Source organism: Podarcis raffonei, chromosome 11, assembly GCF_027172205.1.
Source record: "Podarcis raffonei isolate rPodRaf1 chromosome 11, rPodRaf1.pri, whole genome shotgun sequence".
In the NCBI taxonomy this organism is placed as follows: Eukaryota; Metazoa; Chordata; class Lepidosauria; order Squamata; family Lacertidae; genus Podarcis; species Podarcis raffonei.
The window spans coordinates 42,722,797-42,738,011 of NC_070612.1; the positions used below are offsets into that span (position 1 = coordinate 42,722,797).

Here is a 15,215-nt window from a genome sequence, read left to right on the forward strand (position 1 = left end):
ACCACTTCCATGTCATAATATAAACCAGCATGCAGATCAGAAATTTCCTTCAATGAAATGCATAGAAAATGTGCTGTTGCCTGAATGACAGATTTGTTTGTGGGAATCTTCTTTGGACGGCTCTAGGACTATAACTGAAACTATTTTTCAGCTGTTCACTGTTTTGCTTACTTGCCAATTTTGCTGCCAAATATCTGAGTCATCAGTAAAGAGGGATAAGAAAATAAGACCAGTATGTTTTGTGGCTTTGAGGAAACAATTTTTATCCTGTGCAAATTTCAGATCCAATTCTGGACATAATAAAACAAATATAAGGCTGTTTAAACTTGTCAGGACAACTTAAGACACCTAAAGCCATTTTAACAATAGTATTACTATTTATCAACAATACAATCAAAAACTTGTATTTAATTCCAATGAAGACTTCAAAGGTAGTGAAGATTTAACTTTAGGGGCCAAATATGTCTTGCATGTAAATATGTGTAGCCACTGTAATATTTCAGCCCGTTTTCAATTCTTCAAAATGCTGTTGAAATTCTGTAACATGTGTTTGCGTGTAATTTATGTGTGGGAGTGTGTGCAGCTAGCCCCAAGACTCTATGCAAACACACAGTTCAAGCTTTAAAATGCCAACTGAGATATTTTGAAAAGTACCTGAAGAAACCCTCCATGCTCATGGCTGATTGGAATGTGCTTCTGGCTTTCTGTGAACCTTGGATGATAAACCTACAGAAATATTAATACAATGAAACAAAAATTAATCATGAGGTTGCGGTCGTTTGCAGAATTGCAGTGCATCATTTGAAACAAAATGCAAGCAGAGTCCACATTGGTGCCCAGTGGTTCCACCAGCCTTCGGTTTCCCCAGAGTTTTTTAAAGCAAATTTCTAGTTCTTCTGACTAGCAAAAAGTTGAAACAGGGTGTACAAGAGAGGCCACTAACTGAGGTTCTGAGGAATCTCCTAGAAACACTGTGCAATGGTCAAACTCGTTTTTGTATGTTAAAGACCCCTAATTCAATCCCCTGGAATCTCCATGTAGGGCTTGGGTGAGGAACAGCCTCCATCTTCAGCCCTGGAAAGCAACCAACGGTTTAGTATTCGCTTCTTTGGACAAGAAAGGCTCCCAGAGCAGCTTAGAAAATAGCGAGCAACATAGTCTTCACACCCAGCCTTACAATCTAAAAGATACAATGCCCAAGGGGAGAAAACGGGATAAGGAATGAAGAAAAAGCAACACCAGGTACCAGCTCTTAAAGTTATCAGCTTTGATGGACACAGATCAAGAAGTCTGGTGGGATGATTGCCACCAAGTGACAGCCAAGGGAGAGCCAGAGGCAGCTGGTCTCTCAGCAGAAGCGATGCAATAGGCCTGCTTCCCTTCTCTCCCCCTGCTCTGTAAACTGATGTAGTAACTGCCACTGTGTGAAAAATCGTTGAATCTGAATTATTTTTTTAAGAATCAGTTTGTGGTTGTAGGGAAACGACAAATTTTAGTATAGTTTTTCAGGGAGTTTCTTTGCACAATTCCTAATTTCATTGCTTTTTACCAGAAGCCCACCACAGAAGCAATAGGATTAAGAATTTCTGAAATGTTGACCACCTGTCCACAGACTGCCTGCTTCTTCCAATCACTGCTTCTGGGGAATAATGCTATGGCTGGGCTTCAGATTTTGTGGTAAGGATGATGCGGTATGAAGCACAAAGTCTGGGAGGGGAGAGGTAGGAGCACAGGGCAAAGAGGAAAAGCCAGTCTATCACCACCTATTGGTCTAAATTTGTATAAAGCAGTTTTGTACATTCTTCGGGCATCCCTTAACCCAGAGAAATGCCCTGCACCATCTTATCCACACACCATTTTGCTCACCTGGTTTTGAACTAAGCTGATACTGAAATAAACCTGTTTTTAATACAGTTTGACAGTGTATGTGACACCTGTAACTTAATTTGCCATGTATTCACAGAATCTGGCATCATTGGAGCTTAATTTCAACTATGTGAGGGGGTGAACTCCCCAGGCAGCAAAGGGTCTTACTTCCCGCAATACCTGCTGCATGCTTATATCTGATCATTTACAATTTTGACTACTCCAAATCAGAAATGAAACCTGTCTCCTCAAATGCCAAGTTATTGTCAGGCACACTGAGCTATCCTCAGAGAGGCGATGGCATGACTCTTTCTTCATTCTGGTCTTAAATCCTTCACAACCATCATTCACACTTAGTTGGGCATTTATGCATAGCAGCCATGTCTGCTGCTTTTATTTCATTAATCTACAAAATTCTGCCTGTCAATCTTTGTTGTTGTCCATCACTATTGTGGCTGAATGCCTACCACTGGAAGAAAGCTAATGGTGTAAAAACCCTCACTTTTGAAACAGAAAAAAAGCAGAAATCCTGAAGATCCCAATCTATCTCCTTTTGTACAGATACCACAAATTGTGAAGCTACAACCCTTTGCACGCTTACCTGAGGGTAATCCTCATTGAACTTGGTGGGGCATACTTCCTAATAAATATGCATAGGGTTTCACGGCATAGTAACTTAACATTTTTCCTTTCTAAGCCAAAGTCTCATATGAAAAAAGAAATGTGGCAAGAAGTCAAATGGAAAATGCAAGTGGAAGAACTGAGGGTTGGGGTTTTTTTTAACCAACCTTTTTTTTTAAACAAGGTTGTGAATGATCCCCCCCAATCATACCCTTTACTTCACTGGAAACTTACAAACACCAGATTGGGAATGGAGAGTTGGACTAGGAAATCATAATCATTATGTAATTTGTACCTGACCCATCTGACTGGCTTGCCCCAGCCACTTTGGACGGCTTCCAACAGATATAAGAACACAATAAAACATCAAACATTAACAACATCCCTAAACAGGGCTGCCTTCAGCTGTCTTCTAAGAGTTGACATCTGATGGGAGTTGACATCTGATGGGAGGGCGTTCCACAGGGTGGGCGCCACTACCGAGAAGACCCTCTGCCTGGTTCCCTGTAACTTCACTTCTTGCAGTGAGAGAAGAGCCAGAAGGCCATCAGAGCTGGACCTCAGTGTCGAGGCTGAATGATGGTGGTAGAGATGCTCCTTCAGGTATTCAGGGCCTCCATAACTCTTGCCAAACTGATTTGGCAGCTGTGTCTGGGGTAGATTGAGTTTGACATAGGGATGCTTGAAGAGTTCATCTGCTTCATATTCTGAAGTGAAATGACCTGAACTAAATCCAATGTATGGATTGGATTGCAGCTAGCTAGCTTTTGGATCCTGTCATTTTCTAAGATTCTGCCACAGCACATAGTTGTGCCTACTGTGTGGCGGCAAAAGCAGCAATGAAGGCCTACATCACTGCTTCCATCGTGTCCTCAAGAGCTCTTCAGGGTGGTCCATAGGCTGTTGACACCTATATTAGGAGCCTTGAACACCTCAGAGATGGTCTGTGAGTTGCTTTCTGGGCATTTTGAGGACAAAGTTGTTTGTCTCCTTAGTGATCTAGATGTCATGACTAATTCAGTCCAAAGTGAGGTTTCCAACGCTCCATTAACCCATTGGGAGCAGTCATTAGAGCTTTGGACCAATGATACCCAACTCCATTTGTCTGTAACATCTGAACTGAGAATACTTGAGAAGGCCCTGAACCTGTGTCTGGGTGCAGCAATGAAATGGATGAGCGCTAATAGTGTTTGAATCCTGGCAAGACAGAACCTCTGTGGGTGAGTAGTTCCTGGGTCCAGGAAGGTGCTTTCCCTGGATGGAGATCATGCTCTCCCTGAAGGAGGTGTGCTGTTTGGAGGTGCTCCTGGATCTATCTCTGTCTATCTATCTCAGTAGTGGTGTCCTTGGTGGCTAGGAATGCTTTAACCAACTTTGGTTGATAAGGCAGCTACATACATTCCGGGATCAGGATAGCTTGACCACAGATGTCCTTGTACTGGTAACCTCATAGCTGGATTACCACAATACACTCTATGTGAGACTACCCTTAAGGTTGGTCCAGAGGCAGCAGCTGGTGCAGAATTGGTGGCTAGGTTGTTTGTGGAGGCAAAGCCACCACAGAACACCCTGCTTGAAGGATTTGGCCTAGTTGCCAATCTGCTACTGGGCCAAGTTCAATGTGTGAGAACTAGCCTAAGGCCTTCTACACCAGGTTATCTGAGAGACATCCCTTACATATCCCAGTAAATTGCTGTGGTTGAGCTTTTCCGGCAAGTTCCAATAATCACAGAAGCCCACTCTGCAGTAATTTGGAACAGGGCTTTTAGTGTGGCTGTTCTGTGAATAGCGTTCCTGTTGAGATACAGCACAGCTGAAGATATTTCTGTTCTGACAGTCTTCCCAGTTGGTCTTTTCCACAAGTGTCTCCTTGTTAGGGTTTCAGGTATTTGCTGTTTCATGTTTTTAAACTGTTTTTAATCATCTTATGTGTAGGCCGCCATGAGACAGTTGTTGAGGTGGTGATTTGTAAATTGATGATGATGATAATCTTGCCTTTGAAAATGTGCAGTGTTATGAGGTGGCCTTTAAACAAAATGGCAGCATTATTTTGAAAGTGTGTGGCTGTCACAGCATCAGCCAGGCTTTCCGGCCACTTGGGAAAAGCTGTTACTGGTAGAGTGAGATGGGAACTTTTTTAAAATGCCAGTATGTGGACCACCTCATAAAATTGCAAATACAGATTTAATTTTTAAAAATCACATGGATTTTTTTTCAACAGCACATTAATATGGAATTAGAAATAAGAACATGTGGAAGTGGTCCAGAAATAGACTGCTCTGTCCGCTTCTTGGAACTTTAAGTAAATGTTGAGGCACAGAAATTTAAAAGCACAGAAGCTTAAATAATGGCACGGCTCAGAAGAAGGCATCCCCTCGTATCTTTCATTTGCCATGCTTCTGTTAAAGACACTTAAATTCAGTTGTTAGATTACTTTAATGCAATCAGAAGGAGTGTCGCAGCAACAATGGAAGGTGAGAAAGGAAAGGGGCTAGGAAGTGGAGATTTGGAAGCTAAGACTGGAAACAGAGAGGTATCTTATGGGTGGGACAACCACATCCTGTCAGATTTTGAGGGAAACCTCCATCACTGATGCCATGGTAAACAGATAATGCAGACAGGGCCAAACTGTTTTACAAATCTTGCTTCCCTCTCTCCCAAATGTCAATTCACATTAAAGCAAAACTGGGCAATATGTGAAGTGTGCATTTCATGTATCTGCTTTTTTAAAAAACAAAATGAGCGGCAACCAGAAGGGAAGATAAGAACCAGGATTGTGCTGCCTCAGGTGGAAGTTAAGACTTTCACATAGCACCATGGCCATTGAGAATATTCCCTACCTGAAGCTGCCATACATCTCAGGAGGAAGACCTCTAGAGCAGGGGTCTGCAACCTAAGGCCCACGGGCTGGTAGCGGCCCACGAGGCTTGTCTAACTGGCCCATGGCAACCCCTGTCGCTGCCCGCTCTTACCGGCGCGGCGCAGTGCAGTGCGGGAATTGGCTTCCGGGTTGATGGCGCCTGTGCCCATGCGCACGGGTGCTCCCCTGACCTGCATGTGCACTGGAAATAGCGTGTGTGCATGCGTGCGGGACGTAGAAGCACCTATGCACATGCACACATGCTATTTCCAGTGCACATCCGGGTCGGAGGAGCGCTGGAAATAGTGTGCGCACGGGCGCTCCTCCAACCCAGAAGAGAGTGCGTGCGCACACGCTGCGGCCCATCCTCCGACAGACGGAGCGTCAACCGGCCCATCCTCAGATAAGGTTGCCGACCTCTGCTCTAAATCTAATGGTAGCTTCCCTTGTGGCGGAAAACAGTTACATGAAATATGTAAATGCATTTCACATAGCATCTAGTTTGGGCCTTAGTTATACAGTACAGTCATACTTTGGGTTGAAGTAGCTTCAGGTTGAGCATTTTCGGGTTGCACTCCGCAGCAACCCGGAAGTAACAGAGCGCGTTACTTCCGGGTTTCGCCACTCGCGCATGCACAGACGCTGAAAATGACACCATGCGCATGCGCAGAAACGGCGAATCACGACCCACACAAGACGTGGATTGCGTTCACTTCAAGATGCGAACGGGGCTCTGGAACGGATCCCGTTCGCATCCAGAGGTACCACTGTAGTTTTCAACTACAATAGACCAGATGATTAACTTGTTTGGTAAGGCAACAATTTGAATTAAGTCCCATTCTGTCTTATATTCATTATCTGGTAGATAGAGATGGCAATATCTTGGACTTTTCTACACTGATAACTAGCTAGGCAATAAGGAGGTCAACTTTTTCTGGTTCACAAAAATATAGGAAAAACAGCGCCCTTCATATTTACAGAATTCTGCAGGCAGGATAAGATCTAGGCAACCGACAGAAAGCATTTTGTTGCTCTAGTGCCCTAGTGTATTGCTGTGACATACTAAATTTATAAATAGAACTTGCCGTCAGCCTGCAGAGGCCCCTATAGCTTCTCAAAGCACTTCAGAGCTAGATGCTCAGGGAGATAGGGAACGACAAAGACATGTTCTAACATAGAGCAAGATGAAAGGGAGTGCACTAGTTGCAAGAAGCAAACACCAGAGACAGTCTTGTTTCCTGGAGACCTATTCACAAGATCCACATGGGGCACACCCAGATGTGATATGAGTATACCTGCACACGAGCTGGCATGATATGAACTGGTGCTTGATCCTTCTCAGCAAGGCTGTCAGCTAGCAGTTAAGGTGCCAGGGCCAACTTGTGTAAGCATCCACTCTGCCCAAACCTATTGTGGATCACTCCTTCGTATAGAAAGCTTTGACTGTAAGCAACTAGAGATGACCAGTATGGCAGGAGAGGAAGACAAGCAGAAGTGGAAGTCTCAGCAACTTCAGTACAGCCGTGTAGACTTTGTGGTTGCCAGCCAGCTGTTGTGAACAAGGATGCTATTCTGTCGTAGTTTTCCTTACTGGAAATAAGCCAGCCTTCTTTTTGGCTCAACTTTATAGTAGTAATCAATGCCCAGCAGTGTGTGGCTGGTGATTTTTTTTATTTTAGTTAAGGAGAGCCAGTAAAGGTAAATGGCATTGCTAAGGCCTCCATGAAAAAAACCCTCTCTTGTTTTCATAGCCAAATTCTCTGGCGTTGCATTTGCGCTGGCATTCTTCTATAGATCTTCTTTGTTCCCCACCCCCGTATGATGTGCCTGCATAGCTCAGTTGGTTAGAGCATGGTGCTGATAATTCCAAGGTTGCAGGTTTGATCCCCATACAGGACAGCTGCATATTGCTGAGTTGCAGGGGTTGGGCTACAGACAGTCCTCAGAGTCCCTTCCAACTTGATTCTATGATACCTACGATGACTCAAGTTGCTAAACATTAACAGGCCGGAAGCAACTAAATGCGGATAAGTAAATCCCACCTGCCCCCTTTAACACCTTCCTTGTGTTCACCCCTTTTCTTCCTCTTCTTCAGCTGCGGATATTAATTAGAAGATTCGTTCCACAGGATTATGCACCTAGCCGCAGTACATTTCAGAGGATATTATGTCATCTATAATTTTTTTCAATGAGTCAGAAATTGTTTTAGGCTGCGATTCAAAAATTCCCATTAATTTCAGCAGATTTTATTCTACAGTAGCTGTGTGCAGGTTTGCATCCCAAAGTGATTACCATTGGTCACTTTCTTCACAAGGTATAGATCTTGGTGGCTCAGTTAGTGCACACAAGTCTGGGCCTCCTCAGTTTAGCTAAAGTAACTATAATACCGCCTTGTGTTCAAAAAATTATGACCTCATGTTTTGGTTAGAGCTAATATACAAGCTTTCCTTCCTATTGCAATAATATGGCACTACAGTACTGTTTTCTTTGCTATTGGTAATTCTTCCCACTCCAGCTCATACTATGGTTATGTTGGTCGCCTTCCCCTACTCCAACTAATGTAGCTAACTAAAAGCTACTTAATATATTAAAGAAAAGTCAGGGTGCGGACAGTGGAAATGCATTACCATTTTAAATACGGCATGAAAAACCTAGCCAATAAAGAAGAAAAATGCAGGAACTCTTAAACTAAAATGTTGCAGCCTGCAAAACAAACTAGCTATACTACCTACACAGAACACACAAGCTATAAAAAACTTGTTCCTTACCATAACTTGTACTTGCTTATGCAGTGCCGTAATCTTGGAAGGAGTTAAGAGCCACTTTGCAAAGGCAAAATCATTACTGTGAACAGGCTTGGGGACAAACTGTCCCCCAAATATACCATGTATGATATACCATCATTTACGAGAATGGATTAGGATTGTACCCATGCAGTGCAATCCTATACTGGTTTACTTAGAAGAGCTCAATGGGACTTACTCCCCAGTAAATATGTATAATATTGCAGCCTTATTTATATTTTGATTTTGTAGGAATAAGACTAAGGATTCACTCAGCGCATGTGGCTGCTCTTTTCTTCCAGAAAATCGAAATTATTTCAATTGTTTTATTATTATTGTATTTTTTAATTTATACGATTGTGGTTTTGTGCCATTGAAAGTTACTCTCAGTAGTTCATAGGCAAAACAAGAATGGGACAGAAATGGCTACATAAACAAACAAACAAACAAACAAAATCACTAAACAATTATGCATTGTGCTTCTCTTCACAGAGAGTTTAAATGGTCTACTTCTGCAGTGCTATCGGTTCTACAGCATGTGCAAGAAGCTGGTCTTCCTTGGTGGTGGTGGGGAATACTTGCAGATGTCCATTAGGATTGGCGAAAGATAATGTGTCTAGTTACATATGTGTACACAGACACCAAGACTGAGGGGAAGGGCTTTGGCTCAGTGATACAGGTCCAACAAAAAGGGGCCCAGATAGCAGGATTAGGAAAGATCTGTGCTTGAGTCTTTCTAGAGATGCTGCCACACAAGATTAGACAACACTGGGCTCAATGGACCAGTTCTCTGACAGTCTAATCTTACAGTCATACCTTGTATTACGTTTGTTTCATGTTGCGGCTTTTCAGCTTACGAACGTGCCAAACCCAGAAGCATTTACTTCTGGGTTCGCCCCGCGCACATGCGCAGAAGGGATCTGCGTGCTTCACACACACGCAGAAGCGCTCTATCACGCGTCACACATGCGCAATAGCAGTGCTGTACTTACAGACTTTTTGGGGTGCGAATGGCACCCCGAAATGTATCACGTTCGTAAGTAGAGGTACCACTGTACTTGTAAACTAACAAAGATAATAAATAAATATATAGAGAGAGAAATAGACAGGCAGGTATTTTTAGACAATGGTGCCAAAGGGCACCTGCTTCAGGTTCCGTTCCTTCCATCATCCAGACACGCAGATTTGGGGGGCTGGGTGCATGACCCAATTCAGGTAGAATGAGACAGCCCCCACAGGCAGCTGATTTTGATGTCATAAAAGGGTAACAGATTGTCAGTTATTGCATTTTTAGTGCCAGCAAGACAGAGACACAGCTGCGGAGTTTTCTGCCTCAGGCGCCAAAGTAAGTTGACAGGCCAAGAGTTCAATGCATCTTAACTTGTAAACAGATGGGGAGGGGAGACTTTTCTGCCTCAGGCTTTTCTTCGGGGCAGCCCTGCAATACAGCAGGGGGAACCACCTGCAGAATCCTTTCAATGTACACACGGCCCATCTGGGACTCTTGAAATATGAAGGGCAAATAACTCCGCTTCAGTTTCCATGCCAAACAAGCACATTAAACTTCATTTTTATCTGCAGAGACCACATGCAGGAGCCATGCGCCTTTCAGGAAATGGACCTGCTGCATTAGCACATCACATGACCCTGTCCCCCAACCTATAGAAGGGGGAAAAACACTAAATGGACAGGAGCATACCTCAGTATTTAACATCCCTATGAATGTTGATTTAGGTTTGGCTTCACAGGGAGCAAGAGAGGAAATGGAATGTAATTAACAGCAAGTGGGGGCAGCACAGTCCTGCTGCCCACATTAGATTTCTTGGGCATGATGCACACTGAATCCCTCCAAGGCCTGCAGGGAACTAAGAACTGTGGGAGTGACCGACCTGCACAAAAAGCAGCCATGTTCCATGGCAAGATGAGAGTTAGACTTACTGAGATCAGAGTTTGGGTACAAGACAGAATCAGAGGCTACCGGGCAGACAACAATTGTGCCGGGGGCCAGCGCCAAAGTGCAGGGCACAGCAGAAAGATGTAACTGGAGAAGAAAAGAGGGTCAAAGCCAGGGGCTAATTGCTGAAGCATAGCCAGGATGATGACTGAGGGCAAGATCAAAGATAAGGCTTAAGACACTGAGTAGCATACAGGTGTTTCTACATGTGCTGCTCCAGGTCAGATCAGAGGGCAGAAATAATAAAGTTAGCCAGATACTTCAGGGCAAGGTTTTTCAACAAAGCCAGATGCTGGTTATTTAAAGACATTAGCGCCCCTGCTAAGTAGAATTAGGTCGTTTTTAAAACTTGACTTGAAAAACTATGGTGAGGAAACCAGGAACTCCTTGGACATACACAATCACTTCCACCCATATTGGGGCTTTGCTATGGCTGGTTTTTTTTCTGCCCCCCTTCTCCTAATACAAGGCTCCTCATCGTTTTGAAGCTTCTTTCCAAAGTTCCACAGACTTCAGGAGCGGATTATCAGGTGTTTTGTGGGACCACAATCGGACTCCAATCAGGGGTGCCATCTTGAATAAAATATGGGGGGAGCAGATAAACCTCGCCCACATAATCGATCACACGATGCGGCACACATACACTATTTGAATGGGAATGTCCATCGACTTGGAGGGTGGCCCCCTCAAATATTTTATGGGGGAGCAAAGGGACCTTGGGCCCTAGGAGTTGGCTCCCATGACTCCAAGACCCGCTCAGCCCTTTGGATCCACTCAAGTGTTTGTATGAAGTAATGAAGAATAGGGAATGTCTGTGGTAGATAATAAGAATCCTTCTGAACAAGGTCTCAAGTTTCAGCAATTTAGCAATTGTGTAGAAGCTCTGTGATGGCAGAGTTTTTAATCCATAGTAGTCTGTAATCCTGAAAAAACACACAGTTGGGCACCAATCTTCTGCATACTTAGCTGTAATTCCCACTGAACTCAGTGGAGCTTACTTCTGAGTAAGCATGTATAGGACTGCACCATGCTTTGTTTGGAGACAAATGATATTGTAATCAGTGGACCCTCCTTCCCTGTGAATGTGCTTAGGACATACTGCAATATTTTATTATTTTGAGGGAAGATTGCTGAACAAATTGCAGCTTTATGGAAGTTGTGTGGCACCAGCCAATATACACAATGACTCTTCTGTGTCCTCAGTTGTGATGACAGATGCATAGCAGTGGTTAGTTTTAGTACACTTGTGGTTCAACTGGCATTTATAAGCACTTGTTTGCTGCTTGAAAATTAATCTTCCCTAGTAAAGTACATGAAAAGTCTTATTTGGCTTTAGAAAACGAAGACTCATGTCTGGTGAAATAAACTGAAGAATCTCTAACTATACAATCCATATTCACAAAGCATGCTGCCAAAGTTTCCTGTGGCTGTTATGGAGTTGTTGCTTTTTCTTCGTTTCATTTTAAAGTATGATCTATTTGTGTTTTAAACAGTATTTTAAGTCACTTGGAGACATTCCGGTTACAAGCAACTGATAAATCTAAATAAATAATAACAATTATAATAATAGCTTTCTAGCACAATGGTTAATTTAATAAAGGAGAAAAGCACTTCATAGGTAAAGGATTCCAGAAAGAAAAAGAATTTACAATAATTTATATATCATTATGCTTTGGAGAAAGTTGAATCTGTCATGCATTCCTTATTTTATTGGGTTTAATTGTTTCACACTGCAAGACTGTGCATGTGTTTAACGGGGCTTACTACTTCTAAGTAATTAGTAAATTTATTATGTATATCCTGCAATTCTGTGGTTGCACTCAACAACTAAATAAACATAGATACATTCCTAAAACACAATTAAAGAACAAATGATCACATTAACCGACAATTTTTTACCTTTTTTTGTAAACCGCTTTGAGGTTTTGTTTGGTTTACAATCCAGCGGTGTATAAATTTTATGAAATAAGTAACAATTCAAATGAAATAGATAATAAACAGCTTTTAAAAAGAGTTAATTGTACATAGGATTGTGGAGTTTGTTTTTTCCTTTTCTTTTCCCCCACACAAATCTCTTCACAGTATCTATCCCGCCTGCTGTCTTTTATTTTGGAACCAATTTTGTAACAATGTAATTGCAGTGTAACTGCAGTCAAGCTGCTAGGTCTGCATTGCTTTCCTCCTTTGGTAATAGAGGAAGTTTTGAAGGGAAACGTGCTCAGAAGGCAATAAAAGAGTCACCCCGCATGACATCCCATGTTTTTTAACAATGGCCCATCAGACTATGCTCAGACATTAAACATCTGGTCCCTTTCATTGCTTAACACCCACCCACCCCTTCATTCATTGGTTATCATTATTATTTATTGGACCTTACAGTATAATATATTGGTTAATATACGTGGTACTGTTGAGGCCATCCTCTTCCCACCCATTTCCTCAGTTTGCGATCTTGGCATCAGAGTTTGCCATTAGGGGTCATTATGGCAATCTCTTTAATGTGAGAAAGGGATATAAGGGGAGGGGGGAGCAAAATTCCAAATACCCAAGTCATAAATGATACTAAAAAGAGAAACCCATGGAAATTACTTTACAGCTGGTGTACTTCTACTGTAGAACTATAAACACCACCATGTAGGGTACATTTGGGTTAAAACTGCTTTACCCAAGGATGTCCAGATAAAGCTTTTCAAAAGGCTATGTAATTAAGCTCCTGTGTGGCAAGAACATATGATAGACAAAATATAAATTATTTCTGCACCAGCTCTGATGACTTTTTAAAAGCAAAGGAATAATAGATATGCTAGCATGCTGCTCTGCATTTTTATTTTGCATATTTTAATGCATGTGGTGCATTAAAGGAGTTCCTCTTGTTCTGAGTCTCATTTCAAGAGAAACTTCCAGGTTTCCCTTCAAAACGCCTGGAAATGGAAAATCCAACTCACAAGGACTTTTCAAGTGCATTATTCATTGAATGGCAGATCCTCAAAATTCCAATGGATGCATTTTTAAAGGCCATGTTATGAACATGTGTTGCAATAAGCATGTCAATTTCATTTTTATAACAGAAGCTGTTTTTTTTTATAATTAATAAATACATAAAATACTAAAACAAATCTTACCATTCTCAGGTTCAATTAAGACTTAGGGCTGCACGTTCTTTCGAGCAGCACAGGGAGAACACTCTGCAAAAGATTAAAATTAAAACAGAAAATGGCTATTTGTATTTAAAAATACAAAAGGCTATTTGACAAACAGCAAGGAAGATGCATGTCTAAGGCTTGCAAATCAATCTTCCCACATGTGCTTATGCATCATGTTTCTCTGCACTTCAGTGGTCTATAGGCTTAACTATAGGATAGCAGAATCCCCGATACCTGGGTCTGCAAAAACTCTATGCTATTCTTAGCACACTGGACTCTTTGAAGTACACTACATCTAATGCTTAACCCACTTTAAAAACCAGACAAGACGAAAATAGTGCATTCTGTGCCAACTGCATAGCTTGTCCATTGTTCTCAGACACATTAGCAGCTGGGTCCGCCCCCCTCCCTCCTTGAAGACAGCAGCATTACAGTCACACTTTCACAACGTAATAGCCCAGAGAGGGGATATTTTTGGAAATGGTACCGCATTACATAACCTCTAGCTCTCTCAAGCACTAAATGCAAGTTCACACCTCTTTCTCTGTGAGAATATTAACTTTCAGTGCAATTTTGCAGGAGAGTTTCATTCAATTGGCTACAAGAAAATCAACTGATTAACAGTTTTCTGAATACAGCTTCAATGACATCCGAGTGAGTTCATTATATACACACACACACAGTTTAGCCTGTAATGTCTGTTTTATTAACATGCAAAATTTCATTAAGACTACAGGGATAAACGTAATATATGGTTGCATGCTGTTGGGTTTTTTTGGTTTGGGGTTTTTTAAGAAGATATGCTACGTAAAACATGTTAACCTTCTTCAGTGCAAACCAAATTTCAACCAAACAGAGATGATAGAATCTGCACACACATACCCAAATAAATTGCATAATTTAAAATATAAAATTCACTCCAAGCTTAACTGCTGCACAAGCAAATGTGTAGAAGGCTGTTGCAGGAAGAATGCCTGCTTCTAAAAATATACACCCAAGGCAAGGCAACCATTAATATCCCAAGCTTAAAAATCCTCCCTTTGCGGAGAAAGACAGAGAGTTAAATCTACATATGCTGCACAGTTTCTCCTTCTTCAACACTGCCTTCTTTGGAAACGTTAAGCAATATGGAAAGCGGGGGGGGGGGCAGAGTGTTACAAAAAGAAGAGTTAAAACCCCAGCAGAGTCAAGTAAAAGAAGGGAAGAAAGCGGGAGGGGAGGAATAACCCTGAAAGGAAAGGGAATCAAACAAAGAAAGAGTAGGGAAGAAGGAGGAAAATCTGTGCATTTGGACTGGGAAACGTATATACTTACAGACAAAAGCCCCCGCTCCCTCCTCACTTTCTGTCCTTTCTACATGACCTGAAACACAAATGTGGATTCAAAAAGGGCAGCATGCTACAGCAGGGAATTTATAGAAGGGGAGAGGGGGGGAGAGAGGGGGGTTGGGCAAGGGGGTGTGGGTAGGAATGACTGCACCTCTTTCAGAGGCAGCCTTGCAAAGGGAGGGTGGGAGAAAAGAAAAAAGGGGGTGGGGGCAACAGCAAGAGCTCGGGGAGGGGGGGTCTCTCTCTCGCTCTCCTTTTCTCGCAGGCTTTGGTTGCCTGTGCTGGTTATATTGAACAATGAGCTAATTCTGATGGTAGCTGGCTGGGTGCCAAGCTCTCTCTCCCCCCCCCCCAGTTTGCAAGCGCGCGCACCCCCCTCCCCCTTTGCTGCTGCAGAGCCAGACTGCTTAGTCTGCAATAATCCGCAGCTCAAAGTCTCCCCCGCCCCCCACTTTTCCCAACCAACCTCTCTCTCTCTCGCTCTCTCTCCCCCGCCCCTCCTCTGCTCCTGTCTAGCAGACGGAGAACCACCCGACCAATCACTGGGCACACAGACCGGGGAATGCTGGAAACCCAGCAGCAGGGAAGGGGGGGGGTTGGAGGCAGCGGAGGCTTCGAACTAGTTTAGTTTCTCCTTCCCAGCCTCCCCATCCCCCCCAC

General features: G+C 42.8%; 1 long non-coding RNA gene across 1 annotated transcript; it reads right to left on the reverse strand.

Annotated features, from left to right (window-relative positions):
* Positions 1-653: 653 nt before the first annotated feature.
* On the reverse strand, positions 654-14,801 carry LOC128423017 (uncharacterized). Its single transcript, XR_008332646.1, has 3 exons — positions 14,542-14,801; positions 13,207-13,269; positions 654-726 (listed from the first exon to the last, which is right to left on the reverse strand). It is a non-coding gene; the product is annotated as an uncharacterized LOC128423017 (long non-coding RNA).
* Between the last annotated feature and the right edge of the window lie 414 nt (positions 14,802-15,215).